This window comes from Eptatretus burgeri, chromosome 13 (genome assembly GCF_056783735.1).
Source record: "Eptatretus burgeri isolate ZD-2024b chromosome 13, Ebu_testis_v1, whole genome shotgun sequence".
Classification (NCBI taxonomy): Eukaryota; Metazoa; Chordata; class Myxini; order Myxiniformes; family Myxinidae; genus Eptatretus; species Eptatretus burgeri.
In genome coordinates, this window is record NC_140973.1 from 24,815,590 (window position 1) to 24,839,891 (window position 24,302).

Genomic DNA, 24,302 nt, shown 5'->3' on the forward strand with positions numbered 1-24,302 from the left:
GTGAATGTGGATGAGGTTTGTGTGGATAAATGGATGGGTGGAGAGATGGGTGGATGGGTGGATGAGTGGAGCTTGTGTGGATGGGTGGATAATTTTTTAATTAAATAAACATGTTGTGTGTGGGGAACTAATTAACTAATCACTAATTATGTGAATATGATGAATATGGGTGGAGCTTGTGTGGGGTTTGTGTGTGTGGAGCTTGTGTGGGGTGGAGTTTTTGTGTGTGTGGGGTTTGTGTGGGGTTTGTGTGGGGTTTGTGTGGAGCTTGTGTGGGTGGCGTTTATGTGTGTGTGGGGTTTGTGTGGGTGGAGTCAAAAAGGGGCGGAGTCAAAAAATTTCAATTTATTGGAGCTTGTGAGGGGTTTGTGTGGAGCTTGTGGGGGGTTTGTGTGTGGTGGGGTTTGTGTGGGCGGGGCTTGTGTGGGGTTTGTGTGGGTGGAGTCAAAAAGGGGCGCAGTCAAAAAATTTCAATTTATCTTTGTCTTTTGTAATTCCTGTGAATAAAATGAACCTAAAATCTCTTCCCCTTCCAAATCATATATCTTATAAGTTCAAGGAACCGTATCTATTACATCAACAATTTTAAAAAGCTCGTTGGTCCATCTTTTAATATAACCTTTTTCAAAATGAGATTTCCACCTATATATTCTTACGATATCACCAACTTTGAACTTAGGTTTTCTGACATTAATCTCTTTTTCATATTTCAATTTTGTAAATGTTTCTGATGGTTTCATATTTGTTGACGTGTGAATCGTGTCATTATACTTATCCACAATATCCTGAATAAAAGATGACCATTGGTGTGAACCGAGTTGTGTGAATTTTTTTATATAGTCTCTCTTTTAAGGTACGATTAAAACGTTCAACAACAACTGCCTTCCCTTCATTAAAGGTACTGTATAATGTAATACTGTTATTTTTTAGAAAATTCATAAATGTCTTGTTATAAAACTCTCTACCCTCATCAGTCCACAATTTTTTAGGTTTTCTCTTACTTTTATTAAATATCTGTTGAAAGGCTAACATAAGAGTATTACCCGTTTTGTTTTTTAATGGCACAACCCACGCATATCTACTCCTCAAATCAATAACGGTTAAAGCATACTTGTACCCCTTATCATTATTAAGTTCAATCAAATCAGCAGACCAGATATAATCAACTTCCTTGGAATAAACTTTCCTTCTCTGAAACTTTGTGAATATTGGTTTATGTAATTCATCAGCTAATTGCTCTTCAGTCTTAATAACATCATTAGAGCCTATAAGTTTTTTGAATTTCCAAGACCAAGTTTCAATTTAGCACTGGTCATCTTCTTCACAATGAACCGATCAACTTTTTCTCTCAAGGTTGGATTTTGTATCAGAGACAAATTATACAACATTTCTCTATCGGCTTCATGCTTTTCTTCAAACGTTGTGGTATTCCCATAATCAATATCGTGTCTCATGCACACTTCATCAACTCTATTGATAGGCTTACTCCAGAATTTAGGATTGTCTACCTCATCTAATCTTTTATCCAAGTTTGTGCCTGGACCACAGAAAGAATACCCTGGAAGATGTAATTCCCCTGGTATTCCAGTAGTTGTAAATTTACTTCCTGATAAAAACTTTTGTATATCTCCTCGTTTGTGTTTGGAGATAAATTGATTTTTTTTTGAACCACACACCGAACATATACCTTTTTGTATAACCCTGTTATTTTTACTTTTAATATATGAAATATTTTTAGTATTAGTTTTCTTTTTACATTTGAGACAATAACTCATTTATTTATGTGAAAAATTCCTGCAGAGTGCAAAAACCTTTTTAGTTTCCAACATGCACATTTGAATCTTAATTTTTAAAACATAAAGAATCCTTAGAAATGCCTTCACTCTCTCCTCCATTTATTTAAGAAAAAAAATAAAAATGAAAAACTTGAATTAAAATGAATATCTTGTCGATGTCAATGTTCTTGTCGAAAGTATTGCAAATAGACTTGTCAATTCTTTGTTTTCCTCCTCGGTGGGTTGAGTTATTTTCTGTAATACCACCAATCTTTTTTTTTATCTCACTGGTTTCCATATTTTGATATTTATTTTGTCTTGCTCTTTCCTCCCTCTCCTCCCTCTCTCTCTTCTCTCTTTCCTCCCTCTCTCTTCTCTCTCTTCTCCCTTTCATCCCTCTCTCTCTTCTCTCTTTCCTCCCTCTCTCTCTCTCTTCTCTCTTTCCTCCCTCTCTCTCTTCTCCTTTTCCTCCTTCTCTTTCTTCTCCCTCTCCTCCTTCTCTCTCTTCTCCTTTTCCTCCTCTTCCCTCTCTTCTTCAACTCCTTCCTCATCCCTTATTATCCTTGAATCGCTTACACCCCATAGAATATCATACATATATTCATCAGGATTTCTTGTTATTCCTGCATCCAAAATAATTTTTTTTACAACAGGAAACCAATAAAATTTCTTTTGAATTTCTAAAAGAGCCTTACCTTTTCTTAACTTTATAATTTTTTCATTATTTAACATTTTCATTAAATCTAAAGTTGTCGGTTTATCAACATCAGCATAATACCAATCTTTTATTGAAAATACCGAATACCCTTTTCTTGAAGGTATGCTTGGACACAGAAATGATAATTTTCTTGAAGCCTTCTTGCTGTCATTTATGTATTAGAAATATATGTTAGAATAATATTATGGCACGAAACACCTCCCCATCTTCCCATAGTTAAATCATTTTGTATTTCCTTACTTATTATATATAATCCTGTTTTTTCTGTTTTCATGAGATAAACAAGGGCAAAACCATTATTATATTTACCCTTATTAAATTCTTTTATTTGTTGTTTACTAATCGTGGCCCCACAAAACTCATTCTCGATACCAAGTGGATAATATTCTTCCTTACGAGACTGATTTAATTGTTCCAGGTCTTCGAGGTTAATTTTAAATGACCAATTATACCCTAAATCATTCATATCATACCCCCATTGTTCTATTCTCATACAAACGATACGCCCTTCTTTATAAAAATTTATTTTAATTCGAACTGTGAATTCTGTATGACCTGGAGATAATATCAACACTTCTGTATCTTTGGAATACACGGCCGTTTTATTTAAGGATATATATTGTGATAAATCGCTTAATCTCACCAAGTCATTCGCGTCAGTCGGGCTTGGATAATTTTTTAATTTATAAGCATTTTTCATGTTAATATTTTTGGTTATATTATATTTATGTCGTTCAGCCTGTGCCTTTGTGTAATAATTTGATAAATCAATATCCAGTTCTTGAGATACACCAAAGATAGAACCATCTTTACCAACATAAGTCATTTATATTAGATTAAAAATAATATCATAAAATTTTTTATTTTTGTTGAGTTGAAATAACACATATAGACATAATTGACCACAACACTTGGAATTTAATTCTTGGACTTGAAATGTTTGATAAACACCATTCTGTAAGAATTTTATGACTTCAACAGGTGGTGGAAGACCAAAACTATCAAAATAATATTTGTCTTGACTATTAAAAATACAAACCCAATGAGAACCGTTCCCATTATTATCTTCTAAGTTCATAATAATATTCTTTGTATGTTTCGGCACATTTGTTAATTCATCTCTCATACAAATAACCACATTATGAATTTTTAATTTCTTACAATATTTAACAAGTTGTAAATTTGATGTTGTATTCTTTTCAAATTCTTTCAACCACTCATCAATGCTCATTTATTTATTAGAAAGATATAATCCATTTCCTCTTTTCATTAATTTTACACCTGCTTGTGCTATAGAAGAAAGCATATCTCCAACTAACAATCTCGCTTTATCAGGCAGACCTTCAAGTTTTTCAGCAAAATTTACAATTACACCACTTCCACTAATTTGTTTCTCCAACTCTTTGTTATGTCTTTCCAATTCTTTTTGAGCCTGGAGTTGATCCTTCCTTTCGTTGGCAGTTTTCACCGCTGTTGAAATACCACCCGTCAATGCTCCAACCGCACTTAAACCAGCAAATAAAGGAATTAGAAATGGGAGAAATCCTCCACTTGTCTCTCTTATTAAATATTTTTTCAACATTGGTTTTGTCATTTTAATTTTAAGTGAGCCAGTGTCATTCAAGATTTTAACCTGTTCTCTTGTGAGCAAAACATCAATTCTTACTGCTCCTTTTCTCTGAATTGTATTAACGTTAATCGTACAAGGCTTTTGATTTTGAACACAAGATGATAGTTTATGAAGATTGATTTGATTAACATATACCCCAGTTGGTACTTTGCCACTCATTTATTTAACAAAAAATTATGTGAGACTAATCATCACACCATTATCTGTATTAATCTGCAATTCTGTTTCTTCCAAAAGCAAACAATATGTATCAACTTCTTCACTCTCTCCTCTTTCAATGTATAGGGAAGTATCCACTCGATTAGACTTTATAGTTTCCTTTTGAGCGCTCAGGTCAAACGCATAGATTGTATACAAACTTTTAAATGCTGTCATATCCAAAATAGGTTCTTTATTTCCATTACTTTCACACACCTTTTGGTAAGACTTGTATGCATCAGCAAAATCATTTTTTTCCCAATTAATTTCCAATCTATCTCGTGGATAAAATGTTCCATCTAGAGAAACGCGAAGTTGTTTCACCTTAGCATTATCACTCAATGCATTATTCTTATCAGTCGCAGTATCACCATCTGGCTTTTTAAAAATGATCCACAGATATTGTGGCTTTCCTTCCAGAACACCCAAATTCCACGTGTAAGTAGTTTGGTTGAGTTTAACGTGTTGACATCTTCTTTTGAGGTATGATACACTGAGTGGTTTCTTTGAGTTAAGTCTTCGATTCAACATCTCTTCTGTTTTAAGATTAGGAGTATATTCACTGATATACCAACTCATCTCCTCAATTACAAATTTATTCTGATCACCAAAAGCATTACCAACACCAAAAAGCAATCGATTTTCATTATCATTCCTTTGTAGTTGAAATTTAATTTTAAGACCATACAGAACTTTATCATGATCACAAAATCCAAATATACCTTTAAGAGGAACTGCCACAGTAAAACTATTTTCTGCTTTTGTATCATCATTATACATTCCTTTCCTTTGAGTATATCCAGGGTCTGTGTTTGTTCCCGTTGACATATCAGGAATAAAACATTCGACAGACCCCTTTCCCATTCTATCACTGAATGTATAGAGTGTAAATTTCATCATTTCAGATACAGCAGAGACATAATCAACCGCTTCAACTTCTTGTGTTCCAATATACAAACGCACACTATCAAACATTTTCCAGAAGAAATCATTTACAAGTGTAGCGTTTGTGTTATTCCCAGCTTTAGTGAATTTAAATTTACACAACAAGAAACTTTCGGAGAGATTCAAATAGGTTTGTTGTTTATTTATTTCAAAACTTTTTGTACCATTCGTATTCCAGTCTGTTCCAGTTATTGCATTTACCTTGAAGTAATCTTTTTTAGTGGAGTTTGAGATAATAGTATCATCCAAATCAGAGATACGATCAATTGCTTCCATACTTGTATTTATTTAGGAAAAAAGATGTTAAAACTTTTGAAACCCTGATCCAAGTATTTGAATTATTTTCTGTCGTTCTTGGGGGGACAACTGAGTTTTACCTTTCTTAATTTCTTTTATTGCTTGTAATTTATGAGATTCCTTCTGGGCATCTTTTATGCTCTTTACAACACCTGCTACATTTCCCACAGCAGAAGCAGTTGAACCAATTAGATCTTTATGTTTAAGAATAGTTGAACCAATACCCATTAGAGTATCAATTATACCATCTCCTCTAAATTGATGTCCAACACCCCTTTGTCTCTTTGGTTTATAGTATCCTCTACCAAGATACATACCTTCACCCTTGTAGTATGGGGAAAGGAACATCCCATCCCCTGTAATTATTTTATATTTTCCCAACTCGTGTTTCCTCACAATAACCATCGTATTTATTTATTGGAAAACTTCACGTAGGTGAATTCTGATGGATATAACTTCTCCATTAAAAGAAATCACATGATTATCTTGGTCGGTTATCCTAAAATTTACTCTGTGTATGGTTTTTCCTGACACGGAGATAAACCAAATTTTTAGGTTCCATATTGAATTTATAACCAATTGGGGTTGAGTATGCGCTGAATGAAAATATTGTATTTGTTTTTTTTCCATCATTATAAGCACCATCAATCAAATCACAGTGAATTAACACCGAATTTATTCCCGAGGATATTTGAATGATATTATCACTGTAAAACGTCCCATTAGTTTCAATCTTTTTTTAGGAGAAACCCAATAACTCTCTAGATGAATTATAAATTGTGAAATCAACCTTGTAGTTATTTTTAACTTTAATCGTTGATTTTGAAGTATGTTTTTGAATGTCTATAACAATATTTTTTGGTTCATCACCCTGTTCTTTCATAAGACGAGCAATTTCGGAAGATATTTGAGAAATCTCATATGCTCCGGGTGAGACTGTTATCGTTTTGTATCCACTTCCCGGATTATAACTAAACTTGTCATTTTTCTCGCTTGTATTAAATAAGGTATTATAAGTTTCCATGGACAATAAAGATGCCTCATATTCTTTTGTTGTGTCAAGTTGTAGTGGGTATGGGAATGAAGATGTGTGGTCGCTTGTGAAATTGAAACTAAGGATTGTGCTTCTCATCTTATTTAATATGAGATAAAATGTCTTTATATTGAGATTTATTAATTATTTTCATGTTCATCAACTGGTCTAAAATGGCTGATGCTTCATTAAAACAATTATTTCCAGCCTTCTTACTACCTAACAACAATAACAGTCTATTAACTAATTGCAATGGGTCATTTGGAAGAAAACTAACACCTGAACCAAGGATACTTAAAGCCTGAATAATGTGTTTCTCCTTCTCATTCTTCCTACTTTTACCAGAAAGAATAACCTTATAATTTAGAGTGTTCAGCAGATCAATATATACTCTATCATCATTATTTTCCATATCCAATGGTTTATCAATATACTTTGATTCATCCCTCACAGTTGAACCTTGTCTTCCATCTTTTGTGAGAAGAAACATTAATCTCGGAGTTAGTTTAACAGGGGGTTGAGCAGAACCCAAGAACCTTAATTCATCATTAAATATCAATACCTTTTCTTGAACAAGATGAAATATTGCTGATTGTTCTGTTGGAATGAGTCCTGCTTTGGTTTTTGAATCCGCTGAATATTCATTGTTTTGAAGAGCATTCACAATATAATCAGGGGGTCGATTAAGCTCTTCCAGTTGTTGAAATAAACCTTCATCATCATATTCTAATTCTCCTAAATGCTCTAATTCTTCCTCCGTCATTTGATCAAAATATTTTAACATTTGAAGTTTTTTAGGAGTATATTCTACTGTGGGAACTGTGGAAACATCTTTCATTTTTTCTTGGGAAGTTTTTAAAAGTGGTTTAAAAAATTTCTCTTGTTTTCTTTCAAATGTTTCTTCGCCCGTTAGTTTCTGTCTGCGTTTCTTCTTTATGTCTTCCTGTTGTTTTACAACTTTTGAAACCAACTCTTGATGTTCCTTAAATCTTCTTGCTCTTTCTTTTGCATCCATTTATTTATTGTAAAATATAATTTAATGAATTGTAAAGATCAACAGGGAAATTTTCCTTTTCTTCATCATTCAAGTAGATGTGTTCAAATAAATCCTTTTCTTTAAATATTTCATCAAATTCTTTATTAACATTAATGCGAGTTGTAATTTCTTCTTCACTAATACTTGCATCTCTGCTTTTCATACGTTTGCATTGAGTTTCTTCATCAACATCAAAACCGAATGATAAAATCTTCACTCCACTCAGATGTTTAATAATTTGTCTCGTTCCTTCTGGATTAGTTTCTAATAACCCAACACCACCAGATTTTAGTTTCCTTAACTCACTCTTACAATGTGAATATTTTGTTGTACCAAGAGAAACCTCCTCAAACATTTGACCTTCATTCCTCAATCGCATATGTTCCTCCACTGAAATATAGTGATAATCTTCACCTTTTACTTCTCCAGGTCTTATTGCTCTAGTTGTTGTTGATACAATGCGTATCACGGGGTGTTTTTCAAGTAAATTTACAATATTCTCATTTGTACTACACAAGAACCTTGATTTATGAAAGTTTTTTCCAGAAGCAGATTTACCCACAAGATTTACAATAATAGTTGTCATTTATATATGTAATTGTTTATAAAACAAAAAATATATCCCTTAATATCTCATCTTGTTTCACAACAATATATTTATATTTTTCAGTCGTGTGCTTCATGTAATCCTCAAATTTCTTTTTACTACATAATGTAGAACAATTATCTCTCCAAAAATTATTGATATCTATTGAATTTAACTTGAATAAAATAAAAGTATTAGCATTGTTTCTGATGGAACGACGAGGAAGTTGAAAGTACGATTGACTAAGATAAATACAATTACAAGAAGAATGTCTCCCTCTTGTGTAGTAGCTGTCCATTACCGTTTGGTTTCTCTCATTAACACAATCATCAAAGATAACGAGGTTCTTTTTTGATTTATCCAAATCTTGGGGAGACGGTATATCATCCGTATTATCACTAAGAATACAAGTTATAGGATTAGATTTCTTTTTACATCTCTGTGTATCACAAAATAGTTGAATTATATCTTCAATGTTATAATCATTTAGGTTTTTTTGACTTTTAAATAAACCGATTATATCTTCTTTTTGAAGACCAGCATTAAAACCTTGTGAGAGTAGTTGATACTCTGGTTGAAAACTCGACTTTGTGAAAATTATTAAATTATCATAATCTAAAAAGTTGGGAGTGAGGAGCATTTTTAAAAGTAAGCAGGTTTTTCCACATCCACTTGAACCAACTATGAGACATCTTAATGAATTTGGGAGATTTTTATGGTTGTTAAATTTTATCTTATTTTCCCAAATGGGTAAAAAATCATTCATTTATATATTTGGAAAACAGGTTATTTAATTTATTATTGGCTTTTTTAGAAACTCTATATTTTATCCTAATTTCAGGTTTAATTTCAAGATAACCCATTATTTTATTTATACAATATCTTGTGTTGATATTTCCCTGAAAATTACATCCATGAATAATATATAACAACAATCCTTTGAACATTTCTCTTATACGTTCAGTTTCTTCCCTTGTAAGGAAAGGTGTGTTATCACCCTCATACTTTACATTCATTTCTCTAATCAATCTTGTAAAGTAATTCATTTTTGGTGTAAATCTCAAAGAATTATTTTCCTTTTTATATTTTTTATTATCATTAATTAGAAGATAATCACAGAATATACATTGTTTATAGGCTTTTGACTCTGTGTTTAATCCCCGTCTTTCACACGCAGGACAATTCTCAAATTTGTCATATGGAGAATCAGGAAAGTCTAGCATATTTATAAAGTAAAACTTTACTTAAACTGAAATTCATCTATACTTTCAGTTTTATATTGACTCATATTTAATAATATTACCATCGATATCAATATACTTTTTTTCATTACCAGATTCAACGACAACATTTTTTATATTAAAGGTAATTTTAAAATGATCGTTAACTACTATTGAACGAAATGTCATTTCACCTGATATATTAACATCCTTTATTTCATCAGGATTTACATCTTTTGGGTTGTTGAAAAAAATACAAATTTCTCCTTGCATATTACAGATGGTCTTATCTTTTCTTTCTAAAGCTTCATCCATAAGGTTTTTCTTTTTTGATACTTTTTCTTGTTTCATTGTTTTTTCTAGTTTTGAATATATTACCAGAAGGAGAGGAGAAACTTTTGTTAGAGATACTTTAATTGATGTTCTTCCAGGTATACTAAAAGCCCTTCCACTGAAGATAATTGAAGAACTCATATTATTTACCATAATTGTTTTTATCCAATAGTTGTTATATTTATCTTTGTTCAATTTTACATCCTTGACATATTTCTCAGTATCTTTAACAAATGAAGAGATTGATTGAAACTTGTCTTTTGTGTCTTGAAACATTGTATTTATTAAGTGAAAAAGTTGGAGGATAAAATGGTTTTAAGCACAGATTAAACGAAATTTTCATCAAGAAAATTTTAGTTTAAGCAAAGTTTTATTATATAAATATGGTGAATACAACGTACTGCGATGTTTGTAATCACGAATATAAACATTATAAAAAACACGTTCGAACCAAAGTAGGGTGAATATACTGGTTCTAGCTCACTTTTCCCCATGTAAATGAAGGGGGGATTTTCAGCGATTCCCTTTTTTTTCCCCTAAAAATAAACCCCCTTTTTATCCGTTTTTCCCTGCTGTGCAGGGGTTTGGCTTTTTGTGAGGCAATGTTTTATGGTCGGATGCCCTTCCTGGACGCCTCTTACAACACAGGGATATGGTACACCTATTCTAACCGGGGCATACACCGGGACCAGTATACTGGTACTCATTTCGCCGACCTCGGAAGGATGACAGGCTGAGTCAACCCCCTGGTGTTAATTCAGCAGCTGAGCGGGATTCGAACTCGGGACACTGGGATCCCAAGCCGCCACCCTAACCACTAAGCCAACACCAGGCTTTGTATATATATAACCAGGCTATCCCAAGGTATATTTATTTGTCTCCCCTTTAACCTGGAGGTTGATCAGCTCACTCATTGAACCTATAAAGATTTGTTCATTCTCAAATTCCTTCAATAGTTTAATTTTCTTTGCACAATAATCCCCATCTAAAATATTTGAATCTTTATATTTTTTAAGATACCCCTTTTGTGCCATTACGAAATGATAAACTTCTCTTAATGATCTCATCTGACCACCGCCCGAGTTGCAAATCATTTTTGTGTATAAACCACGCCATAAAAAAAGTTTTGTTTCAAATGTTTTCAGTTCATGCCGTGAAAATGAGGAAGTGTTTTTGACACGGTCGTGCTGTGTGGTTTTAGACAGTCATGCTGTGAAAAAATAGGAACTATTCTGTGAGACAAGGTCTCGTGTTTATATTTTATCTCAGAACACGAACTGAAAACATTTGAATCGAAACCATTTTAAGTATGTTTTGTAAATGATTCATACAATCGCCCAGTTATTTTCCAAGCTGTCATTTCCTGTGGCCGCACCCAATGTTTCGGGAATTTTCTCATTGTAAGCCTTATAAGTGATTCACCAGACAAAGTTTCTGCCAGACGGGATTTTCATTTTTACAACTGAGACATGGATGATCTCTCTTCCGATGAAGGCAAAAGCTTACTACAGAGTTGGTAAGTTTGTTTGGTTTTCTCTTTGAACGATGAAGCAAATGATTATTAATTAAATCATGATAATTCTGATATATATATATATATATTTTTTTTCCCTGACAGGGCATTGGAAGAAATTGAGTTTACGTATCACGACGTGGTTCATGAAATTAATACTCTTATTGAAGAGATCAATGATTTTAGAAGAGAATTGAAAGACATTTTCAATGAGTGGCACGAAGTCTTATCACGTCCTATCATCTCGAAGGAATTAAACCAATGGTGAGACACGTGTGTGTGTGTCTGTCTTCCTACCTACCTCTCTCTGCTCTTATTGAAGAGATCAATGATTTATAATGACCGGTCTCTGATCTCGAATGAATTAAACCAATGGTGAGACACGTGTGTCTATGTGTGTCTATGTGTGTGTGTGTGTGTGTGTGTGCGTGTGTGCGTGTGTCTATGTGTGTCTATGTGTGTGTGTGTGTGTGTGTGTGTGTGTGTGTGTGTGTGCGTGTGTGTGTGTGTGTGTGTGTGTGTGCGTGTGTGGGTGTGTGTTGCTTTCCCTGTCTGTCTGTCTCTTCATCTATACCCTTGACTTATTTTTTTTTTTTTTCAGCACTATCGCACAACATCAGCTGTTGAAGCAATCTTGTACAACACATGATTTTCTGGAGGTAAATATTTCTGAATTATTATTAATATCACTCTCTCTTTAGAATGTCGTCTAATGTTGGTTGCATTATTAGTTTGAACGCGGTTTTGTCAGTACACTGGAATTAATTTTATTGACCTTGAAAGGATGACAGGCTGAGTCGGCCTCCTGGTGTGTTAATTCAGTGGTCAACGAGGCTTACTCATATTACCATGTAATTATTATCCACTTTTTGTTTCAAAACAGAATATGGTGTCTGAGTTTCGAAATCACAAGACATCTGGAGAAGATTGCTGGGAAAGATTATACATTCTCGCAAATGAATATTTAATATTTTCAATATTAATAAATTATATTTGTTTTGTATACAATTACTTGATTCTGAATTACAAGAAGAGGATCAAAACATGAAGGGAGGGTAGGTGCGCCCCCCAATGACCCATCACCCCCTCATCCCATCCCTCCCCTCCCCATGTGTGTGTGTGGGGAAGGGTGGGGGTGGGATGAGGGAGGTGGTGGGTCAAAGGTGGGGGCGCACAGGGGGATGAGGGGGTGGGGCTTGTGTGGGAGGGGCTTGTGTGGGCGGGGCTTCGGTGGGGCTTGTGTGGGCGGGGTGTGGGTGGGGCTTGTGTGGGTGGGGCTGTGTGTGCGGGGTTTGTGTGGGCGGGGCTTGGGTGGGTCTTGTGTGGTCGGGATGTGTGTGCGGGGTTTATGTGCGTGGGGCTTGTGTGGCAGGGGTTTATGTGGGTGGGGCTTATGTGGGCGGGGCTTCGGTGGGTCTTGTGTGGTCGGGATGTGTGTGCGGGGTTTATGTGGGTGGAGCTTGTGTGGGAGGGGTTTATGTGGACAGGGTTTATGTGTGTGGAGTTTTTGTGTGGAGCTTGTGTAGACAGGACTTATGTGGGAGGGGTTGATGTGGGCAGGGTTTATGTGGGCAGGGGCGAATGTGGATGAGGTTTGTGTGGATCAATGGATGGGTGGAGAGATGGGTGGATGGGTGGATGAGTGGAGCTTGTGTGGATGGGTGGATAATTTTTTAATTAAATAAACATGTTGTGTGTGGGGGAACTAATTAACTAATCACTAATTATGTGAATATGGGTGGAGCTTGTGTGTGTGTGGAGCTTGTGTGGAGCTTGTGTGGAGCTTGTGTGGAGCTTGTGTGGAGCTTGTGTGGGGTTTGTGTAGGAGGGGTTTATGTGGGTGGGGCTTGTGTGGGTGGAGTCAAAAAGGGGCGGAGTCAAAAATTTCAATTTATTGGAGCTTGTGTGGGGTTTGTGTGTGGTGGGTTTGTGTGGGGCTTGTGTGGGCGGGGTTTGTGTGGGTGGGGCTTGTGTGGGTGGAGTCAAAAAGGGGCGGAGTCAAAAAATTTCAATTTATCTTTGTCTTTTGTAATTCCTGTGAATAAAATGAACCTAAAATCTCTTCCCCTTCCAAATCATATATTTTATAAGTCCAAGGAACTGTATCTATTACATCAACAATTTTAAAAAGTTCTTTCGTCCATCGTTCAGTAAAACCCTTTTCAAAATGAGATTTCCACCTATATATTCTTACGATATCACCAACTTTGAACTTAGGTTTTCTGACATTAATCTCTTTTTCATATTTTAATTTTGTAAATGTTTCTGATGGCTTCATATTCGTTGACGTGTGAATCGTGTCATTATACTTATCCACAATATCCTGAATAAAAGATAACCATTGTTGTGAACCGAGTTGTGTGAATTTTTTATATAGTCTCTCTTTTAAGGTACGATTAAAACGTTCAACAACAACTGCCTTCCCTTCATTAAAGGTACTGTATAATGTAATACTGTTATTTTTTAGAAAATTCATAAATGTCTTGTTATAAAACTCTCTACCCTCATCAGTCCACAATTTTTTAGGTTTTCTCTTACTTTTATTAAATATCTGTTGAAAAGCTAACATAAGAGTATTACCTGTTTTGTTTTTTAAAGGGACAACCCACGCATATCTACTCCTCAAATCAATAACGGTTAAAGCATACTTGTACCCCTTATCATTATTGAGTTCAATCAAATCAGCAGACCAGATATAATCAACTTCCTTGGAATAAACTTTCCTTCTCTGAAACTTTGTGAATATTGGTTTATGTAATTCATCAGCTAATTGCTCTTCAGTCTTAATGGCATCATTAGAGCCTATGAGTTTTTTGAATTTCCAAGTCCAAGTTTCAATTTAGCACTAATCATCTTCTTCACGATGAACCTATCAACTTTTTCTCTCAAGGTTGGATTTTGTATCAGAGACAAATTATACAACATTTCTCTATCGGCTTCATGCTTTTCTTCCAACGTTGTGGTATTCCCATAATCAATATCGTGTCTCATGCACACTTCATCAACTCTATTGATTGGTTTACTCCAGGATTTAGGATTGTCTGCCTCATCTAATCTTTTATCCAAGTTTGTGCCTGGACCACAGAAAGAATACCCTGGAAGATGTAATTCCCCTGGTATTCCAGTAGTTGTAAATTTACTTCCTGATAAAAACTTTTGTATATCTCCTCCGAGTTTGTGTTTGGAGATAAATTGATTTTTTTTTGAACCACACACCGAACATATACCTTTTTGGATAACCCTGTTATTTTTACTTTTAATATATGAAATATTTTTAGTATTAGTTTTCTTTTTACATTTGAGACAATAACTCATTTATTTATGTGAAAAAGTCCTGCAGAGTGCAAAAACCTTTTTAGTTTCCAACATGCACATTTGAATCTTAATTTTTAAAACATAAAGAATCCTAAGAAATGCCTTCACTCTCTCCTCCATTTATTTAAGAAAAAACTTGAATTAAAATGAATAGCTTGACGATGTCAATAGTCTTGAAGAAAATATTGCAAATAGACTTGTCAATTCTTTGTTTTCCTCCTCGGTGGGTTGAGTTATTTTCTGTAATACCGCCAATCTTTTTTGAATCTCACTGGTTTCCATATTTTGATATTTATTTTGTCTCGCTTCTTTCCTCCCTCTCCTCCCTCTCTCTCTTCTCTTTTTCCTCCTTCTCTTTCTTCTCCCTCTCCTCCTTCTCTCTCTTCTCTTTTTCCTCCTTCTCTTTCTTCTCCTTTTCCTCCTTCTCTTTCTTCTCCCTCTCCTCATTCTCCTTTTCCTCCTCTTCCCTCTCTTCTTCAACTCCTTCCTCATCCCTTACTATCCTTGAATCGTTTACACCCCATAGAATATTATACATATATTCATCAGGATTTCTTGTTATTCCTGCATCGAAAATAATTTTTTTTACAACAGGAAACCAATAAAATTTCTTTTGAATTTCTAAAAGAGCCTTACCTTTTCTTAACTTTATAATTTTTTCATTATTTAACATTCTAATTAAATCTAAAGTTGTCGGTTTATCAACATCAGCATAATGCCAATCTTTTATTGAAAATACCTCATTCTTATGTTGTAGAACATATTTATTAAAATACCGAATACCCTTTTCTTGAAGGTATGCTTGGACACAGAAATGATAATTTTCTTGAAGCCTTCTTGCTGTCATTTATGTATTAGAAATATATGTTAGAATAATATTATGGCACGAAACACCTCCCCATCTTCCCATAGTTAAATCATTTTGTATTTCCTTACTTATTATATATAATCCTGTTTTTTCTGTTTTCATGAGATAAACAAGGGCAAAACCATTATTATATTTACCCTTATTAAATTCTTTTATTTGTTGTTTACTAATCGTGGACCCACAAAACTCATTCTCGATACCAAGTGGATAATATTCTTCCTTACGAGACTGATTTAATTGTTCCAGGTCTTCGAGGTTAATTTTAAATGACCAATTATACCCTAAATCATTCATATCATACCCCCATTGTTCTATTCTCATACAAACGATACGCCCTTCTTTATAAAAATTTATTTTAATTCGAACTGTGAATTCTGTATGACCTGGAGATAATATCAACACTTCTGTATCTTTGGAATACACAGCCGTTTTATTCAAGTATATATATTGTGATAAATCGCTTAATCTCACCAAGTCATTCGCGTCAGTTGGGCTTGGATAATTTTTTAATTTATAAGCATTTTTCATGTTAATATTTTTGTTTATATTATATTTATGTCGTTCAGCCTGTGCCTTTGTATAATAATTTGATAAATCAATATCCAGTTCTTGAGATACACCAAAGATAGAACCATCTTTACCAACATAAGTCATTTATATTAGATTAAAAATAATATCATAAAATTTTTTATTTTTGTTGAGTTGAAATAACACATATAGACATAATTGACCACAACACTTGGAATTTAATTCTTGGACTTGAAATGTTTGATAAACACCATTCTGTAAGAATTTTATGACTTCAACAGGTGGTGGAAGACCAAAACTATCAAAATAATATTTGTCTTGATTATTAAAAATACAAACCCAATGAGAACCGTTCCCATTATTATCTTCTAAGTTCATAATAATATTCTTTGTATGTTTCGGCACATTTGTTAATTCATCTCTCATACAAATAACCACATTTTGAATTTTTAATTTCTTACAATATTTGGCAAGTTGTAAATTTGATGTTGTATTCTTTCCAAATTCTTTCAACCACTCATCAATGCTCATTTATTTATTAGAAAGATATAATCCATTACCTCTTTTCGTTAATTTTACACCTGCTTGTGCAATAGAAGAAAGCATATCTCCAACTAACAATCTCGCTTTATCAGGCAGACCTTCAAGTTTTTCAGCAAAATCTACAATTACGCCACTTCCACTAATTTGTTTCTCCAACTCTTTGTTATGTCTTTCCAATTCTTTTTGAGCCTGGAGTTGAGCCTTCCTTTCGTTGGCAGTTTTCACCGCTGTTGAAATACCACCCGTCAATGCTCCAACCGCACTTAAACCAGCAAATAAAGGAATTAGAAATGGGAGAAATCCTCCACTCGTCTCTCTTATTGAATATTTTTTCAACATTGGTTTTGTCATTTTAATTTTAAGTGAGCCAGTGTCATTCAAGATTTTAACCTGTTCTCTTGTGAGCAAAACATCAATTCTTACTGCTCCTTTTCTCTGAATTGTATTAACGTTAATCGTACAAGGCTTTTGATTTTGAACACAAGATGATAGTTTATGAAGATTGATTTGATTAACATATACCCAGTTGGTACTTTGCCACTCATTTATTTAACAAAAAATTATGTGAGACTAATCATCACACCATTATCTGTATTAATCTGCAATTCTGTTTCTTCCAAAAGCAAACAATATGTATCAACTTCTTCACTCTCTCCTCTTTCAATGTATAGGGAAGTATCCACTCGATTAGACTTTATAGTTTCCTTTTGCGCGCTCAGGTCAAACGCATAGATTGTATACAAACTTTTAAATGCTGTCATATCCAAAATAGGTTCTTTATTTCCATTACTTTCACACACCTTTTGGTAAGACTTGTATGCTTCAGCAAAATCATTTTTTCCCAATTAATTTCCAATCTATCTCGTGGATAAAATGTTCCATCTAGAGAAACGCGAAGTTGTTTCACCTTAGCATTATCACTCAATGCATTATTCTTATCAGTCGCAGTATCACCATCTGGCTTTTTAAAAATGATCCACAGATATCGTGGCTTTCCTTCCAGAACACCCAAATTCCACGTGTAAGTAGTTTGATTGAGTTTAACGTGTTGACATCTTCTTTTGAGGTATGATACACTGAGTGGTTTCTTTGAGTTAAGTCTTCGATTCAACATCTCTTCTGTTTTAAGATTAGGAGTATATTCACTGATATACCAACTCATCTCCTCAATTACAAATTTATTCTGATCACCAAAAGCATTACCAACACCAAAAAGCAATCTATTTTCATTATCATTCCTTTGTAGTTGAAATCTAATTTTAAGACCATACAGAACTTTATCATGATCACAAAATCCAAATATACCTTTAAGAGGAACCGCCACAGTAAAACTATTTTCTGCTTTTGTATCATCATTATACGCTCCTTTCCTTTGAATATATCCAGGGTCTGTGTTTGTTCCCGTTGACATATCAGGAATAAAACCTTCGACAGACCCCTTTCCCATTCTATCACTGAATGTATAGAGTGTAAATTTTATCATTTCAGATACAGCAGAGACATAATCAACCGCTTCAACTTCTTGTGTTCCAATATACAAACGCACACTATCAAACATTTTCCAGAAGAAATCATTTACAAGTGTAGCGTTTGTGTTATTCCCAGCTTTAGTGAATTTAAATTTACACAACAAGAAACTTTCGGAGAGATTCAAATAGGTTTGTTGATTATTTATTTCAAAACTTTTTGTACCATTCGTATTCCAGTCTGTTCCAGTTATTGCATTTACCTTGAAGTAATCTTCTTTTTAGTGGAGTTTGAGATAATAATAGTATCATCCAAATCATAGATACTATCAATTGCTTCCATACTTGTATTTATTTAGGAAAAAAGATGTTAAAACTTTTGAAACCCTGATCCAAGTATTTGAATTATTTTCTGTCGTTCTTGGGGGACAACTGAGTTTTGCCTTTCTTAATTTCTTTTATTGCTTGTAATTTATGAGATTCCTTCTGAGCATCTTTTATACTCTTTACAGCACCTGCTACATTTCCCACAGCAGAAGCAGTTGAACCAATTAGATCTTTATGTTTAAGAATAGTTGAACCAATACCCATGAGAGTATCAATTATCCCATCTCCTCTAAATTGATGTCCAACACCCCTTTGTCTCTTAGGTTTATAGTATCCTCTACCAAGATACATACCTTCACCCTTGTAGTATGGGGAAAGGAACATCCCATCCCCTGTAATTATTTTATATTTTCCCAACTCGTGTTTCCTCACAATAACCATCGTATTTATTTATTGGAAAACTTCACGTAGGTGAATTCTGATGGATATAACTTCTCCATTAAAAGAAATCACACGATTATCTTGGTCGGTTATCCTAAAATTTACTCTGTGTATGGTTTTTCCTGACACAGGTAGATAAACCAAATTTTTAGGTTCCATATTAAATTTATAACCAATTGGGGTTGAGTATGCACTGAATGAAAATATTGTATTTGTTTTTAGTCCATCATTATAAGCACCATCAATCAAATCACAGTGAATTAACACCGAATTTATTCCTGAGGATATTTGAATGACATTATCACTGTAAAACGTCCCATTAGTTTCAATCTTTTTTGAGGAGAAACCCAATAACTCTCTAAATGAATTATCAATTGTGAAATCAACCTTGTAGTTATTTTTAACTTTAATCGTTGATTTTGAAGTATGTTTTTGAATGTTTATAACAATATTTTTTGGTTCATCACCCTGTTCTTTCATAAGACGAGCAATTTCGGAAGATATTTGAGAAATCTCATATGCTCCGGGTGAGACTGTTATCGTTTTGTATCCACTTCCGGGATTATAACTAAACTTGTCATTTTTATCAGTTATATTAAATAAGGTATTATAAGTTTCCATGGACAATAAAGATGCCTCATATTCTTTTGTTGTGTCAAGTTGTAGTGGGTATGGGAATGAAGATGTGTGGTCGCTTGTTGTGAAATTGAAACTAAGGATTGTGCTTCTCATCTTATTTAATATGAGATAAAATGTCTTTATATTGATATTTATTAATTATTTTCATGTTCATCAACTGGTCTAAAATGGCTGATGCTTCATTAAAACAATTGTTATTTCCAGCCTTCTGACTGCCTAACAACAATAACAGTCTATTAACTAATTGCGATGGGTCATTTGGAAGAAAACTAACACCTGAACCAAGGATACTTAAAGCCTGAATAATGTGTTTCTCCTTCTCATTCTTCCTACTTTTACCAGAAAGAATAACCTTATAATTTAGAGTGTTCAGCAAATCAATATATACTCTATCATTATTATTTTGCATATCCAATGGTTTATCAATATACTTTGATTCATCCTTCACAGTTGAACCTTGTCTTCCATCTTTTGTGAGAAGAAACATTAATCTCGGAGTTAGTTTAACAGGGGGTTGAGCAGAACTTAAGAACCTTAATTCATCATTAAATATCAATACCTTTTCTTGAACAAGATGAAATATTGCTGGTTGTTCTGTTGGAATGAGTCCTGCTTTGGTTTTTGAATCCGCTGAATATTCATTGTTTTGAACAGCATTCACAATATAATCAGGGGGTTGATTAATCTCTTCCAGTTGTTGAAATAAACCTTCATCATGTTCTAATTCTCCAATATGCTCTAATTCTTCCTCCGTCATTTGACTGAAATCTTTCAACATTTGGAGCTTTCTGGGAGTATATTCTACTGTGGGAACTGTGGAAACATCTTTCATTTTTTCTTGGGAAGTTTTTAAAAGTGGTTTAAAAAATTTCTCTTGTTTTCTTTCAAATGCTTCTTCGCCCGTTAGTTTCTGTCTGCGTTTCTTCTTTATGTCTTCCTGTTGTTTTACAACTTTTGAAACCAACTCTTGATGTTCCTTAAATCTTCTTGCTCTTTCTTTTACATCCATTTATTTATTGTAAAATATCATTTAATGAATTGTAAAGATCAACAGGGAAATTTTCCTTTTCTTCATCATTCAAGTAGATGTGTTCAAATAAATCCTTTTCTTTAAATATTTCATCAAATTCTTTATTAACATTAATGCGAGTTGTAATTTCTTCTTCACTAATACTTGCATCTCTGCTTTTCATACGTTTGCGTTGAGTTTCTTCATCAACATCAAAACCGAATGATAAAATCTTCACTCCACTCAGATGTTTAATAATTTGTCTCGTTCCTTCTGGATTAGTTTCTAATATCCCAACACCACCAGATTTTAGTTTCCTTAACTCACTCTTACAATGTGAATATTTTGTTGTACCAAGAGAAACCTCCTCAAACATTTGACCTTCATTCCTCAATCGCATATGTTCCGCCACTGAAATATAGTGATAATCTTCACCTTTTACTTCTCCAGGTCTTATTGCTCTAGTTGTTGTTGATACAATGCGTATCACGGGGTGTTTTTTTAAGTAAATTTACAATATTCTCATTTGTACTACACAAGAACCTTGATTTATGAAAGTTTTTTCCAGAAGCAGATTTACCCACAAGATTTATAATAATAGTTGTCATTTATATATGTAATTGTTTATAAAACAAAAAATATATCCCTTAATATCTCATCTTGTTTCACAACAATATATTTATATTTTTCAGTCGTGTGCTTCATATAATCCTCAAATTTCTTTTTACTACATAATGTAGAACAATTATCTCTCCAAAAATTATTGATATCTATTGAATTTAACTTGAATAAAATAAAAGTATTAGCATTGTTTCTGATGGAACGACGAGGAAGTTGAAAGTACGATTGACTAAGATAAATACAATTACAAGAAGAATGTCTCCCTCTTGTGTAGTAGCTGTCCATTACCGTTTGGTTTCTCTCATTAACACAATCATCAAAGATAACGAGGTTCTTTTTTGATTTATCCAAATCTTGGGGAGACGGTATATCATCCGTATTATCACTAAGAATACAAGTTATAGGATTTGATTTCTTTTTACATCTCTGTGTATCACAAAATAGTTGAATTATATCTTCAATGTTATAATCATTTAGGTTTTTTTGACGTTTAAATAAACCGATTATATCTTCTTTTTGAAGACCAGCATTAAAACCTTGTGAGAGTAGTTGATACTCTGGTTGAAAACTCGACTTTGTGAAAATTATTAAATTGTCATAATCTAAAAAGTTGGGAGTGAGGAGCATTTTTAAAAGTAAGCAGGTTTTTCCACATCCACTTGAACCAACTATGAGACATCTTAATGAATTTGGGAGATTTTTATGGTTGTTAAATTTTATCTTATTTTCCCAAATAGGTAAAAAATCATTCATTTATATATTTGAAAAACAGGTTATTTAATTTATTATTGGCTTTTTTAGAAACTCTATATTTTATCCTAAGTTCAGGTTTAATTTCAAGATAATCCATTATTTTATTTATACAATATCTTGTGTTGATATTTCCCTGAAAATTACATCCATGAATAATATACAACAACAATCCTTTGAACATTTCTCTTATACGTTCAGTTTCTTCCCTTGTAAGGAAAGGTGTGTTATCATCCTCATACTTTACATTCATTTCTCTAATCAATCTTGTAAAGTAATTCATTTTTGGTGTAAATCTAAAAGAATTATTTTCCTTTTTATATTTTTTATTATCATTAATTAGAAGATAATCACAGAATATACATTGTTTATAGGCTTTTGACTCTGTGTTTAATCCCGTCTTTCACACGCAGGACAATTCTCAAATTTGTCATATGGAGAATCAGGAAAGTCTAGCATATTTATAAAGTAAAACTTTACTTAAACTGAAATTCATCTATACTTTCAGTTGTATATTACCATCGATATCGATATACTTTTTCATTATCAGATTCAACGACAACATTTTTTATATTAAAGGTAATTTTAAAATTATCGTTAACTACTATTGAACGAAATGTCATTTCACCTGATATATTAACATCCTTTATTTCATCAGGATTTACATCTTTAGGGTTGTTGAAAAAAATACAAATTTCTCCTTGCATATTACAGATGGTCTTATCTTTTCTTTCTAAAGCTTCATCCATAAGGTTTTTGTTCTTTGATACTTTTTCTTGTTTCATTGCTTTTTCTAGTTTTGAATATATTACTAGAAGGAGAGGAGAAACTTTTGTTAGAGATACTTTAATTGATGTTCTACCAGGTATACTAAAAGCCCTTCCACTGAAGGAAATTGAAGAACTCATATTATTTACCATAATAGTTTTTATCCAATAGTTGTTATATTTATCTTTGTTCAATTTTACATCCTTGACATATTTCTCAGTATCTTTAACAGATGAAGAGATTGATTGAAACTTGTCTTTTGTGTCTTGAAACATTGTATTTATTAAGTGAAAAAGTTGGAGGATAAAATGTTTTTAAGCACAGATTCACCTATAAATTAAACGAAATTTTCATCAAGAAAATTTTAGTTTAAGCAAAGTTTTATTCTATAAATATGGTGAATACAACGTACTGCGATGTTTGTAATCACGAATATAAACATTATAGAAAACACCTCCGAACCAACAAACACACATTTAATCTGTTTCATAAAATATCTCCTCTTGAGTTGGAAAGAAAACATTGTGATATCTGTTCAAAGGATGTTTTGAAGAGTAGTTATAATAAACATCTTCAATCACAAAAACACAAGAAAAATGAGTTTAAAGTAAAGGGAGACTATTATATTGAAAACACTGATGGGGCATTTAAAGGGCATATAAAAATAAGGATTTTTCAATTTGGAGAACCCGGTCCATCATCAATAGCTGAATCAATTGAAATAGTGAAACCTGATGTTGAAAATTTTATTAAAAAGACATTAAAAGAAATGAAAACTTTAAAGTTTTATATGGGAGTGAAAATGAATATGAAAAGACAAGATGAAGAACAAACTCCTTATATGAGAACAGATCTTCATTTTATAACATCATTTCAAGATTTTTTGAATAGTGGGGTTTATGAAGAACTATCAAGACAAGAGGAGGATGTTGATAATACAGTGGTAGGAAGTGGATTCAATATTAAAAAAATCATCTTTTTAGATATACACATTCTAAAATCAAACCCTCTTAAAGCTTCTTCTTATATTGAATTACCAAAAGAAATAAAACTAAAGAAGGCAGTTGTTAATATTAAGAACAATGATAATAAATGTTTTCTCTGGTCTGTTCTTGCTCACTTACATCCACCAAAATGTAATTCAGAAAGAGTAAAACAATATATGAAATATGAGAATACCTTGGACATTAAAGATTTTAAATTCCCAATGCCACTAACAGATATTCCTAAATTTGAGAAAAAGAATAATCTTTCTATTAATGTATATGGATTAACGGATACAAACAAAGTTCAAATATTAAAAATTTCAAACAACTATAAAAATGAAGAAACACACATTGATCTTTTATATTTTAGTGTTGGAAAGAATTCACATTACACATACATCAATAATTTATCAAGATTAATCTCTTCTCAGGTATTCAGAACAGCAAACAAAATATATCCTTGTAAGCGATGTCTTAATTCATTTCATACAAAAGAACGATTAGAACAACATTCAAAATATTGTAGTAATCATAAATCAGCTGTAATTACAATGCCTAAACCTGGTGAAAAGATTTCTTTTGAAGATTATAATAAATCTATCATGCATCCATTTGTGATATACGCTGATTTTGAGTGTATCCTTAAAAAGATAAATACTGCTTCTCCTAATCCAAAAGAACCATATACAAATAAATATCAAAAACATATTCCTTGTGGTTTCTGTTATTATATCAAATCATCTGTTGGAGAAAAGTA

General features: G+C 32.9%; 1 protein-coding gene and 1 long non-coding RNA gene across 2 annotated transcripts in view; both read left to right on the plus strand.

Annotated features, from left to right (window-relative positions):
• LOC147014086 (stAR-related lipid transfer protein 3-like) overlaps positions 1–24,302 on the plus strand; it is a 107,446-nt gene that overhangs the window by 40,865 nt on the left and 42,279 nt on the right.
• LOC147014088 (uncharacterized) lies at positions 9,003–12,332 on the plus strand. The gene is made up of 4 exons (XR_015050638.1): positions 9,003–11,287; positions 11,390–11,548; positions 11,886–11,943; positions 12,168–12,332. It is a non-coding gene; the product is annotated as an uncharacterized LOC147014088 (long non-coding RNA).